Source organism: Leucoraja erinacea, chromosome 21 (genome assembly GCF_028641065.1).
Source record: "Leucoraja erinacea ecotype New England chromosome 21, Leri_hhj_1, whole genome shotgun sequence".
NCBI classification, from domain to species: Eukaryota; Metazoa; Chordata; class Chondrichthyes; order Rajiformes; family Rajidae; genus Leucoraja; species Leucoraja erinaceus.
In genome coordinates, this window is record NC_073397.1 from 18,892,536 (window position 1) to 18,914,658 (window position 22,123).

A 22,123-nucleotide genomic window follows, 5' to 3' on the forward strand; every position below is an offset into this window, starting at 1 on the left:
AACAAGCCCCGCCTCTCTTTTACTTTTGTTTGCATATGAAAAGCCAAAATGATATTAAGATACTACATTAACTTGTTCCACACAGTTCCATTAATTGGAAGTTACAATTTTATTTTAACTTTTGTTTAGCATCCATTTTAAAGCAATCTCCCTTTTCACTATCATGGTTCGCATATTTATGGGATTGTGTTAAAGAAAACAGCTTTGTTCTTAAAAAGATCTCCAATTATTTTTAAACGCCAGTTCTAAGGCCGAGTAAGCCTTCAGAACGCTAGCACCACATACATCTTTTCTTGCAATGAATGGCATGTTTTTCTCAAACACATCTATAGGATCTTTGGTTTTGGCCTCCAGGCTCCCAAATGTTTGTCAACTACAGTACAGCTATTCTTCCCAGTCCCTCGCCTTCAATCCCCACCCCTCTCCCACCACCACTACCCCGACCGCCAGAAGGGGAGGGAGAAAGTAATTTGCTGTCTCCAGGTTACTTTGAGAAGAGGAGGAGGAGACGGGGGGAGATGGTGGGAGGGGGAGGGGGGCGGGGAGTCTTTATTTAAGTCGTTCCCGGATGGCTGTACATTTGCAGAGCTAAGAAGCAACTTTCACTGAACAGCGAGGCAGTCGGAACGGGTAGGTGCTCTTCAAACAGTGCCATTCGACCTGAATCTTTAACAATGAACAGCTAAATGAGCCAGTTCAGGGGATATCGTGTACACTCTTCTGTTCGCTTCCTATATAACGAGCCATCCGGTAGGCTCCAATAATCCGTCTAAATATTGTTTCTTTGAAAATTTCCCTCCACATATAGAATATTTATACTAGTTAGCAGATAATATGTATCTGAGGTTTCAGTTTCATGTAATATGCCTTTGTAATTTCGAGTTTGATTATATATACATTTCTCGACATGAAAATTGTCTTATTTGTAGGTAAGACTAAGGGAGGTTGGCGGTGATCGTTTTAAGGCATAACAAATCTTAAAGAGCACTGAATAATATATATGTTATTAAATAGTGGACGTTGGACTCTACAAAGTGCTTTGACCAGGATTTGAAAGAATGTGGCCGGAGTGAAGCAATGGTTTTATTTATCAATAAACGTGTTTAATTCCATGATTTTAGGAGGCACGCAAATCTGCAGCATTCTGGGCCGAACTATGCGCAGTTATCGAAACAAAAACATCAGGGATTCTGCACGCAACGCTATTGCGTACGTGTAACGGACCACAAAACTCGGCGTTATTTTGATGGAAAGCAATGTGTGGCCGCTCTGATTAGTTGGAGCAATTAAGAATTTCCTTTGGCTCTTGTAACTGTTATAGTTACTGTTACCGGATCTGTTAGTTTATCTTCGTTCCATTCCGTGCAAACAAAGATCTCCCAAATAATGCTAAATTAGAAAGTGCCAAATATTACTTTAATGTTCACAAGATGACGAGGATGACTGTTTTAGTGGTGTCAGCATCTAGGGTACAACAATAAAAAAGAATGGTTTAGGATTCCACACTTAGCTGCAGTGAATATTTAGTAAACCGTTAATTAACATGTCAGGAACAAACGAGGCATTAAACTGTTCCTATTGAAATCGTTCAGCTCTATGAAACATTCATTGGCCCAATTCAAAGTAAGGAGTACTTCATTGCCTTTGTGCTCTTAAACAACAAGGCCAAATATATATATTTTTGTGGGATGTGGCTACACACAAGGATTATGTGAGGTAAGGGAAACTAGTAAAGTAGCTATGGATACTATGAGGTTCAAAGTAAAAGAAGCGCTGACACTTTTGGAAAATATAAAAGTGGATAAGTCTCCAGGTCCTGACAGGATATTCCCTAGGACATTGAGGGAAGTTAGTGTAGAAATAGCCGGGGCTATGACAGAAATATTTCAAATGTCATTAGAAACGGGAATAGTCCCCGAGGATTGGCGTACTGCGCATGTTGTTCCATTGTTTAAAAAGGGTTCTAAGAGTAAACCTAGCAATTATAGACCTGTTAGTTTGACTTCAGTGGTGGGCAAATTAATGGAAAAGATACTTAGAGATAATATATATAAGCATCTAGATAAACAGGGTCTGATTAGGAACAGTCAACATGGATTTGTGCCTGGAAGGTCATGTTTGACTAATCTTCTTGAATTTTTTGAAGAGGTTACTAGGGAAATTGACGAGGGTAAGGCAGTGGATGTTGTCTATATGGACAAGGTTCCTCATGGAAGGTTGGTTAAGAAGGTTCAACTGTTGGGTATAAATGCAGGAATAGCAAGATGGATTCAAAAGGGGCTGAATGGGAGAAGCCAGAGGGTAATGGTGGATGGCTGTTTATCGGGTTGGAGGCAGGTGACTAGTGGGGTGCCTCAGGGATCTGTATTGGGTCCTTTGTTGTTTGTCATGTACATCAATGATCTGGATGAAGGTGTGGTAAATAGGATTAGTAAATATGCAGTTGATACTAAGATAGGGGGTGTTGTGGATAATGAAGAGGATTTCCAAAGTCTACAGAGTGATTTAGGCCATTTGGAAAAATGGGCTGAAAGATGGCAGATGGAGTTTAATGCTGATAAATGTGAGGTGCTACACCTTGGCAGGACAAATCAAAATAGGACGCACATGGTAAATGGTAGGGAATTGAAGAATACAGTTGAACAGAGGGATCTGGGTATAACCGTGCATAGTTCCTTGAAGGTGGAATCTCATATAGATAGGGTGGTAAAGAAAGCTTTTGGTATGCTAGCCGTTATAAATCAGAGCATTGAGTACAGAAGCTGGGATGTAATGTTAAAATTGTACAAGGCATTGGTGAGACCAAATCTGGAGTATGGTGTGCAATTTTGGTCGCCCAATTATAGGAAGGATGTCAACAAAATAGAGAGAGTACAGAGGAGATTTACTAGAATGTTGCCTGCGTTTCAACAACTAAGTTACAGAGATAGGTTGAATAAGTTAGGTCTTTATTCTCTGGAGCGCAGAAGGTTAAGGGGGGGGGACTTAATAGAGGTCTTTAAAATGATGAGAGGGATAGACAGAGTTGATGTGGACAAGCTTTTCCCTTTGAGAATAGGGAAGATTCAAACAAGAGGACATGACTTCAGAATTAAGGGACAGAAGTTTAAGGGTAATATGAGGGGGAACTTCTTTACTCAGAGAGTGGTAGCGGTGTGGAATGAGCTTCCAGTGGAAGGGGTGGAGGCAGGTTCGTTGGTATCATTTAAAAATAAATTGGATAGGCATATGGATGAGAAGGGAATGGAGGGTTATGGTATGAGTGCAGGCAGGTGGGACTAAGGGGAAAAAAAAATTGTTCGGCACGGACTTGTAGGGCCGAGATGGCCTGTTTCCGTGCTGTAATTGTTATATGGTTATATGCCTGTGTTTTAACTTTGGTTAGAAGTACAATTGGAGTTGAAATATAATAAACACCCACTTCCTTTTATACTGCGTCTTCATAAGTGTTACCAAACAAAATTTTTCAACTGTGTCACATAAGAAGATATTGCGATGTTACCAAAGTTTAGTTAGAGGTAGAATTTAAGCATCATCTTAAAAGAGAAGGGGCAAGAAGTCTGACAGGAGAGAGCATGGGCATTCCAGGGTTTAATTGCTAGGCAACATTGGAGCAATTAGAATCTGGAATGCAAAAGAAAGATTAGAGAAGCGCCGAGGCCTGGAGATTGTCGGTCTGAAGAATGTCGAGACTCTTTGGTAATGGGTAATGTTTTGACTCAGAACTGCCTTGTCAGGGAATTGTAGTTGAAGTCGTTATTGTCACATGTACCGAGGTACAGTGAAATACGTGTTTTTCATGCTATTCAAACAGATCAAACATACCATACAATCAGCTGAAACTCATGTACCATAGATAAAGCAAAGGGCAAGATACAGCAGCAAAATAATATAGAGCATTACACGTCTGAAGAAGGGTCTCGTCCCGAAACGTCATCCATTCCTTCTCTCCAGAGTTGTTGCCTGTCCCGCTGAGTTACTCCAGCTTTTTGTATCTATCATAGAGCATTACAGCACAGGAGCAGGCCCTTCGGCCCATAATGTATATACCAAACATGATGTCAACATCAATTCTTCCTACACATGATCCTTATCACCCCCACCCCTTCACATCCATATGCCTCACTAAAATACCACCATCATATCTGTCTCCACCACAGACAGTGTGTTCCGGGCACTCACAGCCCTCTAAGTAAAACACTTCCCCTGTGCATCTCCTTTACTGTATGCCTCTTTCACCTTAAAGCCATGCCCTCTGGTATTTGATATTTCTACTCTGGGAAAAAAGTTCTGACTGTTTATCATATCTATGCCCCTCATAATTATATATACTTTTATCAGGTCTCTCCACAATCTGACGTTCCAGAGTAAACAATCCAAGTTTGTCCAACCTCTCCCTTTATCAATACCCCCCTACTCCAGGCATCATTCTGGTAAATTTGTTGAAGTCCAATTCCTTTCGAAACGATAAAGTTGCCCCCCTACCTGTCCGCTGTCAGTAACGCCTTCTTTGAAATCGCGTGTTCCTTTATGCCTTGTCTGCGATTTATTAGCGCACAGACATTTATTTCACGAGCAATGGAACTATTGTGCTGACAGAAGAATTTAAAACCCAGTGAGCTAAATACTTTGACAGATTTATTTCCCAAAACTTACGCCAACAGATGTATTATTTCAATTATAATCTCTAGGATAAATTGCAGGATTCCTAGCAGTAAATTCAAGTTTTAACTATAAATCCAACAAAATTGATATTTTTACGACTGGCAAACTTTCAATGAACAGCATTTTTCACTCAATTATTTAGAAGCTTGAAATTACTCCCTTGGTACACGTCAAGAGTCAAGCGGAATTAATTATCATGTAGACCGACAACGGAACAATTAAATTCTTACTTGCAGCAGAATAACAGACCTGTAAATGCAATACACATAGATAATTTATATTACAAGAAAAAAAAGACAGTAATATTGGCATTGGTATTAATATATTACCATTTCATGTAGCATGGTAAAGTGTTCAATCTTCTATATCCTCTGTCTGATGGGAGAAGAGAGTATTTGGAATGATTAGGATGATTATATTGTATTTCCTGATAGCATGAAGTATAAATGGAATCGATGAGGGAGGGGGAGTGAGGAGGGTGAGGGGGGGGGGGGGGGGTAGGGGGAGGCTGGTTTACGTTATGGACTTGATTGCATCCCCAAGTCTCTACCTTTTGGAGTATACTAACCCACATGTGTTTTGGATGTAGGAGGAAACCAGAATAGCTAGAAGTATTCCTGTGGTCGCAGGGAGAACATGCAACTCCACACAGTCGGGAGCAGATCCCAGGATTGAACTCGGGACACCGGAGCTGTGAGGTGGCAGCTCCGCTAGTTTGTTTTCAAATCTCTCCATAGTGTTATCCTTCCCTACTTCTGTAATTTCCTGTAGCCCCTTTAAATCTTATGCTCCTCCAGGTCTGTCCTCTTAAGCAGTATTGATTAATTGCTGGAACAATGAGAGTTTAGTTTTATTATTGTCACGTGTACTGAGGTACAGTGAACATCTTTGTTTTTCATGCTATCCAAACCAAGATATATTACACACAAAAACAATCAAGTCAAACTCAAGTAAAATAGATAGCGCAAAGGGGACACATGCCTAGTTGGTCATAGCGAGTTAGTTTTGTTTAGAGATACAGCATGGAAACCGCTCCTTTGGTCCACCCACCATAGTCAGTTGGCTCCCACACTCTCAAATTCTCTCTACTGCGTTCATGCTATGACTTCTAATTCTTCAGATCACTTTTTTAATATTTCTGAATGTGGCTTTGTGTTGGATTTTGTTTTATAACATCCCAGTGAAATCTCTTGGGTTAATGGTCTGTATAAGCAAATCATGGAGACAAGACCAAGGATTATCATCACGGATGAGCCAGTTAAACGAGCAATAAATGATCTTTAGTTTTAAATACAATTGCATGTTATGGATTGGCGATTGCATGATGCTGGCTAACGTTGGGGAAAAAAATGTTTGAAAGTGTAATTTATCACAGAAGCCCACTAAATCTATTTTAAACATTATAAACAATAAACAAATACTCTGGCCACTGGAAACCTGACAAAAACTCAGAACAATTATGAGAGTCAGGCATCATCAGTTGAGATGATTGAAGATTGTTAGTATTTTTACATTGTTGCTCTACTCATAGCGTATTGGAAATAGAACTATACAGCTCAAGAACAGGCTCTTCGATCCATGATGGTTGCACCAACTATGATGCCAATTTAATCTAAACCCATCTGACTGCACAAGGTCCTTGTAGCTTTATTCCCGGCTGGGCATGTGGCTACCTCAGGGGAGGGGAGCCTTTTCATGGTGGAATGCCACATTAAGTTAGTTGTAATCTTATAAGGCTGCATCCAAGAAACTTCAATTAGATATACTTCAAAATGTACATTATTTTGTAAAAATCTAACTACTATGTACTAACTTCAAGAAAATGAAAACATTTTGTTAATTCTAAAGTTTTTTGGGGTTTTTTTTAATTTATTTTATTAGAAGCTATTGTACAGGGATAAGGCGATCGACATAACAGTTATACAATTATTGTACAGCTTCATTTTTAACATTGAAACCTAAATTTTAAAATAAAAGGAAAAAAGAGAAAAAAAGAAAGAAAAATAAGAGAAAGCAAGAAAAAGTCTCCCAAGCTACTAAAGAAGTGCAAGAGAAAAGAAATAAGAAAGGATGGAGACATAACTCCTTCTACCACCCCCCCCCCCCCCCCCCCAAACCCCCCCCCCCCCCCCCCCCCCCCCCCCCCACCCATCCCTGGCATCGGGTTTAAATTTGTGTTTTAACCATTCTGTTGTTGCAGAAATTCAGTAAAAGGCAACCATGTCTTGAGAAATTGATCTGCTTTTCCCGCCAAGACAAGCCTAATGTTTTCTAAATGTAGTGTCTCGGACATATCAGTAATCCACATCTTCACTGTGGGGACTGTTGCCTGTTTCCAAAATTTGAGTATTAGTTTTTTCGCCATTATTAGGTTGTAATTAAGGAAATGTCTTTGAAATATTGTTAGCTTTCAGCAGGCCTCTGACATACGTAATGTGATTAGTTTTATATCTGGCTCCAATTTAATTTTAAGTATTTTGGAGAAGATATCAAATATTCCCCTCCAGAAGTATTGTAACTTTATACAGGAAGCGAAGGAATGGGTTATAGTCGCTTCTTGGAGGTGACATTTATCACAAATAGGAGAGAATTTTGGGAAGATCTTGTTCAATTTGGTCTTTGAATAGTAGAGTCTATACAGTATTTTAAATTTATAGTTAATTCTAAAGTTAGCTAACCTTTTAAGATTTGAAAGGTTAACCTCTGAAGAAGGGTTTCGGCCCGAAACTTTACCTATTTCCTTCGCTCCATAGATGCTGCCTCACCCACTGAGTTTCTCCAGTATTTTTATCTGCCTTCGATTTTCCAGCATCTGCAGTTACTTCTTAAACCGTTTAATTACTTTGTTGTGACGGCTTTTTGTGGGAAAGCATTTGAATATTTAATTGCAACATGGAGGTATGCAGTTTCAGCTGATCTTCTAGATGGGTGTCCGTCATTTGTGACCTTAAGGGCGTCTTGATTTGGGTTAGGTTGGAGAATGTAGATTCGCAGCAATAAGTAGTTGAAAAAATACAGCTATTTTCAAAATGACTGAATTTTTTTGCCACAAATCATATATAGATTTATGCCCCTGTCCCACTTAGGAAACCTGAACAGAAACCTGTGGAGACTTTGTGCCCCACCCAAGGTTTCCGTGCGGTACCTGGAGGTTTTTGTCAGTCTCCCTACCTGCTTCCACTACCTGCAACCTCCGGCAACCACCTGCAACCACCTGCAACCTCCGGGAACCGCACGGAAACCTTGGGTGGGGCGCAAAGTCTCCAGAGGTTTCCGTTCAGGTTTCCTAAGTGGGACAGGGGCATAAGTTTTACCTTGCAAAGAAACATTCAAGTCGTTTTGCTTTTACATGATATCACACAGAAATGCAGTATTTCTATAGAAATCTTCTTTCAATAATTTACATTGCTGATTCTGTTCTTCATGTAATTTAACTATCTGTTCTCGCAAAGATAAACATTTTGCTAACACATGTGCCTGCGATAGCCAATGCACTTAACAATGATATGGCAAATCCACACTGAATGCCTCATCGTCCAACTTTAGCATATTACGAAACTGACGATGCCATGTTGCATTTGCACGAATATAGTTAACAATAATTATAACTTGTTGCAAAGTGTCACTTACAATCAGCACAGAGATTTTGCTGATGTAAGATACAGTGAAAAGAAATGAGAGCATCTGGATCTGATAATACCTTTTTTATCTGTGCAATAAACCCTTCACGTTTTTCTGTCATGGAAGATGCACCGTCTGTACATACGCTCACTAAATTAACCAAAACCAGTCCAACTTCACAACATTTATCTTGAAAGTTGTTGCAGAAATCTCTTCCTCTTTACCCATGTGCCCAAAGCGAGTAACTCTTTGTAACAAAGCAAATCTTCTGTTATGGCCCTGATGAATTATACAACCTGCGCCGTCAGTAGTATCCATCGATTCATCCAAAGCGATTGAATAATATATATTTTCCTTTTGGAGTATTGCGTGAAGTTGTTCTGTTACATTGATGGCTAATTCATCGTAATCATGCATTTGTAAACCTGCTCAGCTCTTCTGCAAAACTCTCATACATATTAACAAAAGGAAGGACATCTGAACCTCACCTTATACTCAACTTCCATCTAGGGTTCAGACTCTTTGGAGCTGTGACTCACAGTTTGCAACTTTCACAGAAAGTGCCCAAGCAGGCTTTGCAAATACAGAGATTCTCCATTTTGTGACATCTTGTATTTGGCCAATTACAATATTTGGGTTCATTCAAAAGGCCGCACTTAATGGCCTAGAATTATGGCCGCAGGTTCCCCACCCCTGGGCTACATAAATGCTTCTTGAATATTTCTATCATAGCTACTTATAGCTAATCTACTAATACCGTTTAATCCAGGCAGCATTTCGGGAAACCACAATCATAGTCATACAGCACAGAAACAGGTCCTACGGCCCAACTCGTTCATGCCGACAAAGACGCCCCATCTAAGCTAGTCTGCCTTGCGCGCATTTAGTCCATATCTCTCAAAATATTTCCTATCCTTGTCCAAGTGTCTTTTAAATGTTGGCTTGCACCTGCCTCAACTACCTCCTCTGACAGTGGGTTCCATATAACCACCCTCCGTGTGAAAAAGTTGCCCCTCAGATTCCTATTAAATCTTTTCCCTCGCACCTTAAACTGATGCCCTCTGGTTCTTGATTCCCTCACCCTGGGTAAAAGAGTCTGTGCATTCACCCAATTAATTCTCCACCATAAGATCACTCCTCAATCTCCTGCGCTCCCAGGAATAAAGTCCTAGCTTGCCCAATCTCTCTCTATAGCTCAGGCCCTCATGTCCAGGCAACATCCTCATAAATATTCTCTGCACCCTCTCCAAATCATTCACATCCTTCTGTAATGGGGCGAACAGAACCGCACACGATCCTCCAAATGCGGCCTAACCAAAGTTTTATAAAGTTGCAGCATGACTTTCTGATTCTCATATTCAATGGCCCAACTGATGAAGGCAAATTGCCATTCTGCAAGTGGATCTCGGGAAACGTTAATGAATTGAATAGTGTCTCGGGGTCAAACACAACTTATTTCCACTGCAGTGTGAGAGGACTCCAAGTTGCCAGAAGAGTCCTCTGTGGAACAACAAACTTTGACATGGGTGTAGGAGGCAATGTTTGATGGGGAGGCTGGGTGGGTTGTTTGGGATGCAGCATGCTCCTCTGACATTTGTGCATTCCCATAAGGTGCTTTGCAGATGTTCCATCTCTATTTTGAATGTCACAGATAGGGGCAAAGAGGTCCTTCTGCAGTTGTACAGGACTCTAGTGACACCACACCTGGAGTGCAATTTTGGTGCAATTGTGTGCAATTTTGGTCTCCATATTGAGGAAGGACATTCTTGCTGTTGATGGAGTGCAGCATAGGTTCACAAGGTTAATTCCCGGTATGGCGGGACTTTTATATGCTGATAGAATGGAGCGGCTGGGCTTGTATACTGTGGAATTTTGGAAGGGTGAGAGGATCTTATTGAAACATATAAGATTATTAATGGTTTGGATATGCTAGAGGCAGGAAACATGTTCCCAATATTGGGGGAGTCCAGAACCATGGGCCACAGTTTAAGAATAAAAGGGGTAAGCCATTTAGAACAGAGATGAGGAAATACCTTTTCACACAGAGAGTTGTGAGTCTGTGGAATTATCTGCCTCAGAAGGCAGTGGAGGCCGGTTCTCTGGATGCTTTCAAGAGAGAGTTAGATAGATCTCTTAAAGATAGGGGAGTCAAGGAATATGGGGAGAAGGCAGGAACGGGGTACTGATTGTGGATGCTCAGCCATGATTACATTGAATGGCAGTGCTGGCTCGAAGGGCCGAATGGCCTACTCCTGCTCCTATTGTTTATTGTCCATTGTCTATAGCACCACCATGAGTCACTAAGGATGTTGCATATCTCAAGGAAACTTTGGCCACATCTTTGAGGTATGGCAATTCTACACCTTGACCGACATCATTATGCATCCCTGAAATCTTTGGAATATTCCATCCCAAGGGTTGTGGAGGCTAAATCATTGGGAATATTTAAAGAAAATATTATTTGGTTACCTCATCCAACCTGAACTCAATACTTTGTAGTATGTGGAATCTTGAGCAAAACTCAACAGATGATCCTGAGTTTTTCCAACATACTATATATTGGACAAAACATAATGAGTCTGAAGATGGATCCCAACCCGAAACGTCACCTTTCACTTTCTTCCACAGATGCTGCCTGACCTGCCTTGTGTCTACATATTGATTCTTATAAATGACTCCCATATCTAGTCACACAGCCAGACTGGCCCTTAGAAACATAGAAACATAGAAAATAGGTGCAGGAGTAGGCCATTCGAGCCCGCATCGACATTCAATATGATCATGGCTAATCATCCAACTCAGTATCCTGTACCTGCCTTCTCTCCATACCCCCTGATCCCTTTAGCCACAAGGGCCACATCTAACTCCCTCTTAAATATAGCCAATGAACTGGCCTCAACTACCTTCTGTGGCAGAGAGTTCCAGAGATTCACCACTTTCTGTGTGAAAAATGTTTTTCTCATCTCGGTCCTAAAGGATTCCCCCTTTATCCTTAAACTGTGACCCCTTGTCCTGGACTTCCCCAACATCGGGAACAATCTTCCTGCATCTAGCCTGTCCAACCCCTTAAGAATTTTGTACCTTTCTATAAGATCCCCCCTCAATCTTCTAAATTCTAGCGAGTACAAGCCAAATCTATCCTGTCTTTCTTCATATGAAAGTCCTGACATCCCAGGAATCAGTCTGGTGAACCTTCTCTGTACTCCCTCTATGGCAAGAATGTCTTTCCTCAGATTTGGCGACCAAAACTGTACACAATACTCCAGGTGTGGTCTCACCAATACCCTGTACAACTGCAGTAGAACCTCCCTGCTCCTATACTCAAATCCTTTAGACAAATACTCTCAGAATTTCCATGCCCTTGGCAATACCAGAGATATGTTTGTAATTTGTATATTTTTGCACTAATCTCTTGTGTTTTTCTTTTTTCTTTTCACTATGTGGCAGAATTTGATGTGTAATTTATGTATGTTGTTTCTGTGTATTTATCTACCTGTGATGCTGCTGTAAGCAAGCTTTTCATTGCACTTCTTCCTCACCATACTTGTGCATGATAATAAACTAGGTTTGACCTGATATTGATTTATTCATTACTATTTTGAGTTTCCATGTGATCTTGCCCACAAATACAGTAAACAGTCTAGAGAGGAAGCCCCACAAATAAAATGAGTAGGCAATTAATTTGTTTTGGTTGAGGGATTCATATTCACTGGGATGTTTTGCTCTTTGAAACAGTTGTCATGGGATGTTTTACATCCACTTGAACAGGCAGACAGGACCTCAAGTTTCACACTCGACCTGAAAGACAGCAACTCCCCTATGTAACAGTGAAACATCAGCTTTAAATGTGTTCTTAACCATTGAAAAAAGGCTTTTACCCACAACTTTCGAACATAGACATAAAGGTTCCATCAATAAAATGATTTGCGAGTTTGCAAGTTAATTGACCTCTGTAAATTGCCCCTCGTGTGTCAGGAGTGGATGAGGAAGTGGAATAACGTAGAATTAGTGTGAACAGGTGATCGGTGGTTGGTGTGGACTCGGTGGGCCGAAGGGCCTGTTTCTTTGCTGGATCTCAAAACTAAATTAAACTAAACTACAATACTCAGATTTTTAAAGTTTGTAGCAGTTTTTGTATTAGTGAAAGAGAGACCTGATTACTCACACCACATATGATCTTCACAAGGGGTACGTCAATGCTTGGTATGCTCAACGATCAAAACCTATTCTATGGAATACTGTCACCACTTTCATTTTCCATAGATTTTGACTGTCATGATATGACTTCTTTGAGCTTTTTTCTACAATTACTCAATGGTAACAAAGATTGCAAAGTCAAATTTACCCCCTACGGAATTATGGAGCCACACCAGGAAGTCTCTTGGCTTGATCTATGTAAGTTGAAAGCAGATTTTAATTTTAATAAGCAGAGTTTGATTTGACACCTTACAACCTTCTCAAACATTACCTTCTATTTTAGTGTCTCTGTGAATTTAAAATTAATTGCCTTTATAACATGGGTGTCAGGGGTTATGGGGAGAAACCAGGAGAATGGCGTTAGAATGAAAAGATAGATCAGCCTTGATTGAATGGTGGAGTAAACTTGATGGGCCGAATGGCCTAATTCTGCTCATATCACATGATCTTATGACCTTAAGAGCAAGCCAACGGAAAATTCTATTTCACGTTTGTTTTCAGATGCACAAATACAGATAGAGGTACAATTAAAAAAATCTTGCTTGCAGGAGTATCACAGGCATATAGATTCAGACAACATACAAAACAAATTATACATAAATTGCACGTAAAATGTTAAAAGAAAGACTGGGCAAAATCTAGACATTAGTATGAAAATGTTATTTTCTTTACTCCTTATGCACCCACGATCGTGCAGCCAAGTACAAATCCAAGCCATTTTACAAATTTGTGGGCCGGATATCAAACAATGAGACGGAACAAAGGGAGGAGGTTGAGAACCTCGTAATCTGCCGTGAAGACAATGTTTCTCTCAATGTCAACAAGACAAAGGAGATATTGATCGACTTCAGGAAGCGAAGTGGTACACGTACCCCATTATACATTGATGGCACCGAAGTAGAGATGGTTGAAAGTTTCAAGTCCTTAGGATTAAATATCACCAGTAACTAGTCCTGGTCTACTTCCTTACAAGGCTTAGGAGGTTCAACATGTCCCCAACAACTCTCACCAACTTCAACTGATGTGCCATAAATGCATTTTATCGGGATGCATCACAGCATGGTTTAGGAGCAGCCCAATCCAAGGCCGCAAGAAATTGCAGAGAATTGACCATCACGCAAACCAACCTGCCTTCCTTTGACTCCATCTATGCTTCATGCTGCCTCAGCAAGGCTACCAGCACAATCAAAGACAAGTTTCACCCTGGGGCCTCCCTCTTTTCCCCTCTCCCATCATGCAAGAGCTACAGAAGTGTGGAAACCCATACATCCAGATTCAGGGACAGTTTCTTCCCAGCTGTTATTAGGCGACTGAACCTTCTTATCACCAACTAGAGAGTGTTCCTGAGCTACCATCTACTTCATTGGAAACCCTCGGATTATATTTAATAGGACTTTATTGGACATTATCTTACACTAAACATTATTCCCTTTATCCTGTGCCTGTATACTGTGGACATGTGATAAAAAAATAAATTAAAGTAAACTAATTAGAATTGTTTTTTTTTAATTTTTTTTAATTTAAATTTTTTTTTTTTTTAAATGGTAGTATGAGGTCCATATTGTTCTGTTGTTGGCGTAGGATTAGAGCGGTGTGGGTCACTTCAAGACCCTGATAGTTGTAGGAAAGTAGCTGTTCCTAAACCTGGTAGCAAGGGACTTCAGACTTCTGTTCCTCCTGCCCGACGTAGCAGTGAGAGAGGGCAGGGCTGGATAGTGGGGATCTCTGACGATAGATGCCATCGTTTGAGTCTGCCTCTCATGTAGATGCTTTTGATGGTGGGATATGTCCGTAATGAACAGAGTTGAGTCCATATCTCTGCAGCCTCTAGCATTCCTATGCGTTGGAGTTGCCATACCAGGCCAAGATGCAACCACACACGATACTTTCTACGTCAGCATCTGTAGTGCATCTGTAAACATACGTTTGAAATATATTGTACGATCAATATTAAACAAAACTTTGTGTTTTGTCAGAGACGCAAGAGACTGTAAATGCTGCAATATGGAGCTGAGTTCCCCCAGCAGTTTGTTTTATATGCTTTGTCATTTAAATCTTTTGAATGAATTAATAAGTTTATTGGCCAAGTATTCACATACAAGGAATTTGCCTTGGTGCTCCGCCCGCAAGTGACAACATGACTTAGTGACAGTTAGGAGTGACACTATCAAACATTAATAATAAAACATTATTGATTAAACATGTAAATTAAATACCAGAGCAAAAGGCTACAGATTTTTGGCTATTGAGTAGAGCTACTACTCGTGGAGGAAAAAAGCTATTTTTATGTCTGGCTGTGCCAGCTTTGACAGTCCGGAGTCACCTTCCAGAGGGAAGCGAGTCAAAGAGTTTGTGGCCGGGGTGAGAGGTGTCCGAGATGATCTTACCCCCTCATTCCTGGGTGTACAGTTCATCAATGGAGGGAAGGTTGCAGCCATTAACCTTCTCAGCTGATCGGACGATTCGCTGCAGCCTCCAGATATCGTGCTTGGTGGCTGATCCAAACCAGACTATGATGGAGAAGGCAAGGACAGACTCCAAGATGGCCGTATAGAATTGGACCATCATTGCCTGTGGCAGATTGTGTCGCAGGAACTGCATCCTCCGTTGTGCCTTTTTGACTGTGGAGTTGATGGTAACCCCCCACTTAAGGTCCTTGGAGAGGATGGTTCCCAGGAACTTAAAAGACTCCACAGATGTGACTGTGGTGTTGTTGATGGTGAATGGGGTGAGGGGAGGGGTAGCTCTAAAGTGTATTATCGATTCCACTGTCTTAAGAGCATTGAGCTCCAGGTTGTTGCGATGACACCAGGACGCCAGCTATGTCACTTTGTGTCTGTAGGCAGATTCTTTCCCATCCTGGATCAGGGTTGTGTCATCCACAAACTTGAGAAGCTTGACAGAGGAGTCAATGGAGGTGCAGTCATTGGTGTAGAGAGAGTAGATGAGAGGGGAGAGTACACAGACTTGCAGTGCTCCTAAGCTGAGGGTTTGCAGCACAGTGAACTTGAAACGTTTGGAATGTAGTAGCTGTGGCACAATGCACTTTCGAATGCAGGTGTTAAATGCAGAGCTAAAATCAACAAACAAAATCCTCGCATAGGTCCCCTGGCGGTGGATGAAGTACAGGGCCAGGTTAACTGCGTCATCCACAAATCTATTGGCTCATTATACAAATTACAGAGGGTCCAGCAGGGGGTTTGTGATATTTTTCAGCTTGGCCAGTACCAGGTCCTTGTTGAACCAGGTCCGGGTACCTAGTTGGAATGCAACTGTCCTCACAAAAGCTGACATATGATGATACAGTGTCTGTATATTCATCGAGACTTGTGGTAGCTTCTCTGAACACATTCCATTCCATGCAGTCAAAGCAGGATTGTAAGTTCTCAATGCCCTTGCTTGTCCACCTTTTCGTTGTTCTGACCACAGGCTAAGAAGATTTTAGTTTCTGCCTGTAGGTCGGAATAAGGTGAACTGGACAATGATCAGAGAGACCCAGACCCGCCCGGAGAACAGAGCAATATGCGTTCTTGATTGACGTGTAACAGTGGTCCAGTGTTCTCTCCCCCCTGGTGGGGCAGGTAACCTGAAGTCTGTACTTTGGAAGGTCACGGCTGAGATTAACTTTGTTAAAGTCCCTCAAAACAATGACCATGGAGTCCGGGAAGTCACTCTCTACCCTCATTACCTGGTCAACGAGTTGCATTTGCGCCTCACGTACGCAGGCGAGTAAAAGGGTTTGCAGTTTATAAAGAAGGATTCTAGGTAGGGAGAGCAGAAGTTTGACATTACCGTGATGTCACTGCACTAGTCCTGGATAGTATAGAAGCATATTCCACCGCCTCTTGATTTCCCCGCTGTCTCCACTTCGCATTCCGCTCTGTGAAGTTGGAAGCCAGCCAGTTGCAGGGCACTGTCCGGGGTCGACTCACACCGCTAGCTCGGTGAAGCACAGGGCAGCGGCTCGAGAGAAGTCCTTGTTTGTCCGGCGCAGGAGTTGTAGTTTGTCCACTTTGTTATTGAGCGAATGTACGATTGCCAGGAATATGCTCAGGAGTGGTGTCCGTGATCCTCGTCGCCGGAGTCAGGTGAGTGCTCCAGAGCGCTTCCCACGAGTCTTTCTCCATCTGAAAACCTGGAACACAGCCACAGCCCCGCCGACGAGTATATCTAAATAATCCAGCGAATTAGAGAAATCCGGAACGATGTTTGGAGGTACTGTATGTCCGATGTTAATGAGTACCTCTCTCATGAAAGTAATCTTTGTAGGGTTTTCACAGACGACACAAACGAACAAACACATAAAAAACAGCAAGGAGCAGTACACCATGGCAGCCATTGTCAGTGCCAGCAGCAGCATTAGTTATGTATATATTGGAGGAAGATAATAGACCACTTGACTGGGAGGGATAGATTAATGCACACGTTCATGTGATAAAACAGCCAGGAATATATACATACATAGTTAGCAACTGGACTTACACATCACAGTCTGATAGTGTGGTTTACAGGGATTCTCTAATAAAGCACTGTTTATCTGAAATATTACCCTGCCTTTTCAGAGAAATTACATCTTCGGTAAAGATTAGCCAGTTCACAACCCTAGAGTAACTGAGTGCATTAAGTTATTTTCCAACCTTCATATAAGCATCTGCATTTCCTGTATTTAATTTTGATCAGTACAAAGGTTAACCAAGAGATGTAACTAATTCCTGAAAATCACAGTTTATTTGAAGACGTCTACCTTAGCTCAGGAATAATTTACAATGGGAGGAGCATATGCTCTAGATGCAAGTACCCATTTAGAAACATAGAAAATAGGTGCAGGAGTAGGCCATTCGGCCCTTCGAGCCTGCACCACCATTCAATATGTTCATGGCTGATCATCCAACTCAGTATCCTGTACCTGCCCTCTCTCCATACCCCCTGATCCCTTTAGCCACAAGGGCCATATCTAACTCCCTCTTAAATATAGCCAATGAACTGGCCTCAACAACCTCTGTGGCAGGGAGTTCCAGAGATTCACCACTCTGTGTGAAAAATGTTTTTCTCATCTCGGTCCTAAAGGATTTCCTATTTATCCTTAAACTGTGACCCTTTGTCCTGGACTTCCCCAACATCGGGAACAATCTTCCTGCATCTAGCATGTCCAACCCCTTAATTTTGTAAGTTTCTATAAGATCCTCCCTCAATCTTCTAAATTCTAGCGAGTACAAACCGAGTCTATCCAGTCTTTCTTCATATGAACGTCCTGATATCCCAGGAATCAGTCTGCTGCAATTCTTCTCCAATCTCGATTTGTTCAAGCAGAGTAGATAGTTTCTTCAAAGCAATAATGTCAGGTCAAGCAATGCAAGAGTGTTCAATTGACTTATGTATCAATAACAGAGCAAACTGCAGTTTAACAGGCCAATAACACACACATCTCTGGAGATATTGTGGCTTCATGTCCCAACTCAAGAGATTTGTTAATCCAAATCCTTTTCTGATGTGTTACACAGAGGGAGTGTTACACTGTAAAGGGTTGATATTGGTTTATTATTGTCATGTGTACTAGAGTACAGTGAACAGCTATCCAGGTAAAATATCCATGCACGAGTACAATCAAAACATGTAGAATATAGCATTTCAGCTACAGAGAAAATGAACATAAAATGGTGCAAGGGCTGAAACAAGTAATTGGGAATCCAATCTTAGCTTGTGAAAGGTCTGCTCAACAGTCTGATCACACTATACGCGAGTACAATCAAGCCAGTACACAGCATAACATATAGTGGAAATAGAAAATAGCAGAGGGCAGAAGATAGTGCTCTAGTGTTAGTGTTACAGAGAAAGTGCAGATAAAAAAAGTGCAAGATATACAATGAGGTAGGTTGGAAGATTGGGACCTCACCCGAGCTTATGGGAGGGCATTCAACTGTCTAGTAACAGTAGGGAAGAAGCTGTTCCTGAATCTGATGGTGTGTGCTTTCAAACAGGAGAGGAAAGAAAATTGAATGATTGGGGTGCGAGTGGTCCTTGATGATATTGGCTATATCATTCTGTGGATCAGACATTAAACTGAATCTGTAGCTGCATTTTCTCAGTCATCTTACTTTTTAAGCAGTCCAAGGGGTCGAGGATGACTTGGTCTCACTCGACTCTTGAGCAGTGAAGGATACCTGTGTGTGAATTCACTTGGTGTGACGGGGGAAATCGGCACCACATAGTCTGTTCCGAGAGAGACCTTGGTTGAGAGAATATATTTATTTTTATTTTTAAGTAAAACAAAATGCTGGAGGAACACAGTGGGTCAGGCAGCATCTGTAGAGGGAATGTACAGGCAACCTTTCAGGTTGGGAGCCTTCTTCAGAGAGTTGGTGGGTGGTGCAATGTACATTTGGAACAGGAACTGTTTGACATAACCAACAAAGTGGCAGGGACAGCTGGGGCGCATGCGAGTCCCCATGGCTATATCTTTGATGTAAGAAAGTGAAAGGAGTCAAAGCAGATCTGAAATCAGAATAACTATCAGGGTCCAATTGTCACCTATAATCAGTCCGAAGAAGGATCCCCACCCGAAGCGTCACATATCTAAGGAAGGGTCCTGACCAAAACGTCGCCTATCCAAGTGCTCCTGAGATGCTGCCTGACCCACTAAGCTATACCAGCATTCTTTATCTTCTTTTATAAACCATTATCTGGAGTTCCTTGTTTCTACAAAGGAGAAGTTGTTCATAGTGAGGATGAACTCCGCCTGGCCAAGGAGAGTGTTCCTTGATTCAACTAATTGATTGAGATTGATTCAAGGAAGAATCAGAATGCCCCGAGACATTCCGGGAAGAACCACTTCCATTTGGCTATTCGTACAATTGAACTATTGTTACATTACTAAAGGTGAAACGGAGTGTGGGCCCCTGAGGAAAACAGGTTTTTTGAAGGTGAAGGAAGACATATTTTAAAATATGTATTTTATTAAGGAATTCTGTGTTGAGTTACCAGTTTACTCTACTGCTGTTAAATAACTGGAAGATGTGGAGATGTTAACTCAGAACATACCAGAAATGTCTCAGCACAATCACATAACTGTCAATCAGAGTTAACAGTAAAAGCTAAGTGCCAAATCCTGTTCTTTGTTTGCTCACAGTATTTTATTGAGGATTATGTAGTGGTGCAGAAGCATTCTTTGAGGTCATTTTTATCTAGCCTGCTTAGGTTTAAAATCTCAACTGACATTACCCCGAGTCTAATTCAATTTCTGTGAATCTAGAACAAAAAGTAAACAGCTGAAGGAACTGAGTGGTTCAGACAGCATCTGTGATGGGTTGAGACACATCTTCAGTCTGACCAGTCTCATCAGTTTGAAGAAAACATTATCTGTCTTTTTCCCTCCTGAGCTCCTCATCTGAGAATTTAATAACAGGAAGGATATTAATTATCCTCTCCTCTGTGAACCAGAAATATGTACAGGTACTTCTCCCGTCTCAGACTGATAGGGTTGCTTCCTTCAGTAGCCAGGCATCGACCTTACCAGACTACAACCCTGTGATAGTCTTTTCATTTTACATTCCAAACTAATGCACACTCTTTAACAAAGCCCAGTCACCCCCATAACCATGACTAATTCTCTGTCCTTTCAGAACATGTAATATTTGTCCTCTCACTGTCCAAGCTAGATGTCTTCCTGACTGATTAATATGTGGTATCATTCCTTCTGGAATCATATATTTTTATTTATCCAAAATAAAGGGATGAAAGTATCATTGGGACAGAAAAGATTAATAGGTGATGCTTTGTTCCGAGAATGATTTTGCATTTGGCCATGAAGCTAATGAACCTGGAGACACAAGGAACTGCAATGCTGGAATTTTGAGCAAAACACAAAGTGCTGGAGTAACTCAGCAGGTCAGGCTGCATGTGGAATGGATAAGCAACATTTCAGGTCAGGACCCTTCTTCAGACTGATTGAACCTTAAGGGCCTAACATTACATTTTCAAAACCTTTCTCTTGACATTTCAAAGTGGCGCTGAGGGATGGGATCCTGCTCTCCCTGACATAGGTGGGAATGTGTTTAAAATGACAACGAGTTTAATCACTGTGCGACAGAGAGAGTTCTGGAAATCTATAATATATAGGAAGCCTATTTCACAGTAAATACGCTGAAAATTGAGGAAATACTAACTATATGAATCAATGGTGACAGAAATTTTTGAATTCTGCAGGCACGAGTCTGTGGCAGTCTGCCCTGTTTGTTCAGATGGAAGTCACGGTTACCCAAGTCCCTGGATCATTCGAGGCAGTAATGTTGGCTGACATATGCCATGCTTCTTAGTTTGCAGCATACAAATACAGAAGAGACAACAGGGAAAGAGATATTCCTTTCTTTACTCTTACTCTTTAATCTAAGGACATTCCACAGGGGCACCATCAAGAGTATATTGACCTACGACATCACTTCCTGGTTTGGGAGCTGCAAGGCTTATGAGCAAAACCAACTTAACAGGATAGTGAAGACAGCCAGTAGGATCATTGGTGCCCCATTCCCTTTCTTGTTGGAGATCTATCAGAAGCGGAGCATCAGCAGAGCCATCTCCATTATTAAGGACCCCTATCATCCATCACGCCACATCTTCTCCATTCTGTCATCCGAGAAGAGGTACAGGAGCATCAGCTGCAAAACCAGCAGGATGCTCCACAGCTTCTTTCCATAGGCAATAAGATTGGTTAATGGACTGTGTCCCCTCCCCATATATCATACACCCACACATCTAACCTCGCCCATACTGTGACAGCTAGGCACCTGTCAAAGCAAAGCCACGGCTCAGTCTGAAAGTCTGTTTTTATTTCAACTATTAGGCCTATTTTAGATATGGTAATTAAAAATTTTAAAGCTATATGTATTTATTCTGTTTTTATTAACTGCACTGATGGGAACTGATTGAGAAACAATTTTTTTTGTTTCATCTGTGTATGCAAGTACTCAGTTAAAATGACATTAAAGTAAATACCGAATACAACCAATAGGCATTGGGATATGTGGATTTGCCAGAATTCCAGACTTCCTGGAGATGTAGTGTGATGGACTACACTCATATGGCATGTAAATGCAATTCATATCCTCATCAACAAAGGCAGAAAGTCAGATTTTATCTGTGTGCCAACAAAAGAAAACCTCTCGGTCATTTCAATTCATGAGAATCTCATGTTACACGTGTCCACGGTGCCCACCATACTTCTGTCACCAGGTGGAGATTTGGCCATGGATAAGGGGTAACTCTTCTATACTTGGCAGCGTACTGTACTCCAGGTTTCTCGTGGTGCAGGAGAGTTGAATTAAACTCTTTAGTGCAAAGTGTCACTTGGAATCTTCAAATTAAGTTCCATTCTCTTGGCTGTTCATGGATGCTGTGTATCACTCTCACATGAGGAGCCAGACTTACCCGCTATGCCTCAGCAAGGTAAAGAGGGACAGAAGTAATTAGGTGGCAGTGAGCAACAAATCAAGGCCCTATCTGGACATGTAGTCAATGCCGTGTCTTTTAGCCCTGAGGTGTACTTGACAAACCAATCCACTAACTCATGGTACAGCCTTAATACAGCAAGTCCTTACAATCGTTTAACGAGGCAAGAGGTACAAACGTTTGAAATTGTATTCCTTCA

At 41.4% G+C, this 22,123-nt stretch overlaps 1 protein-coding gene across 1 annotated transcript in view; it reads left to right on the forward strand.

Annotated features, from left to right (window-relative positions):
* Positions 1–536: 536 nt before the first annotated feature.
* Positions 537–22,123, forward strand: part of asip1 (agouti signaling protein 1) — a 36,325-nt gene continuing 14,738 nt past the window's right edge. Inside the window, exon 1 of the mRNA XM_055652292.1 lies at positions 537–630. The gene's annotated coding sequence lies outside the window, so the exon portion shown is untranslated. The remainder of the gene's footprint in view (positions 631–22,123) is intronic.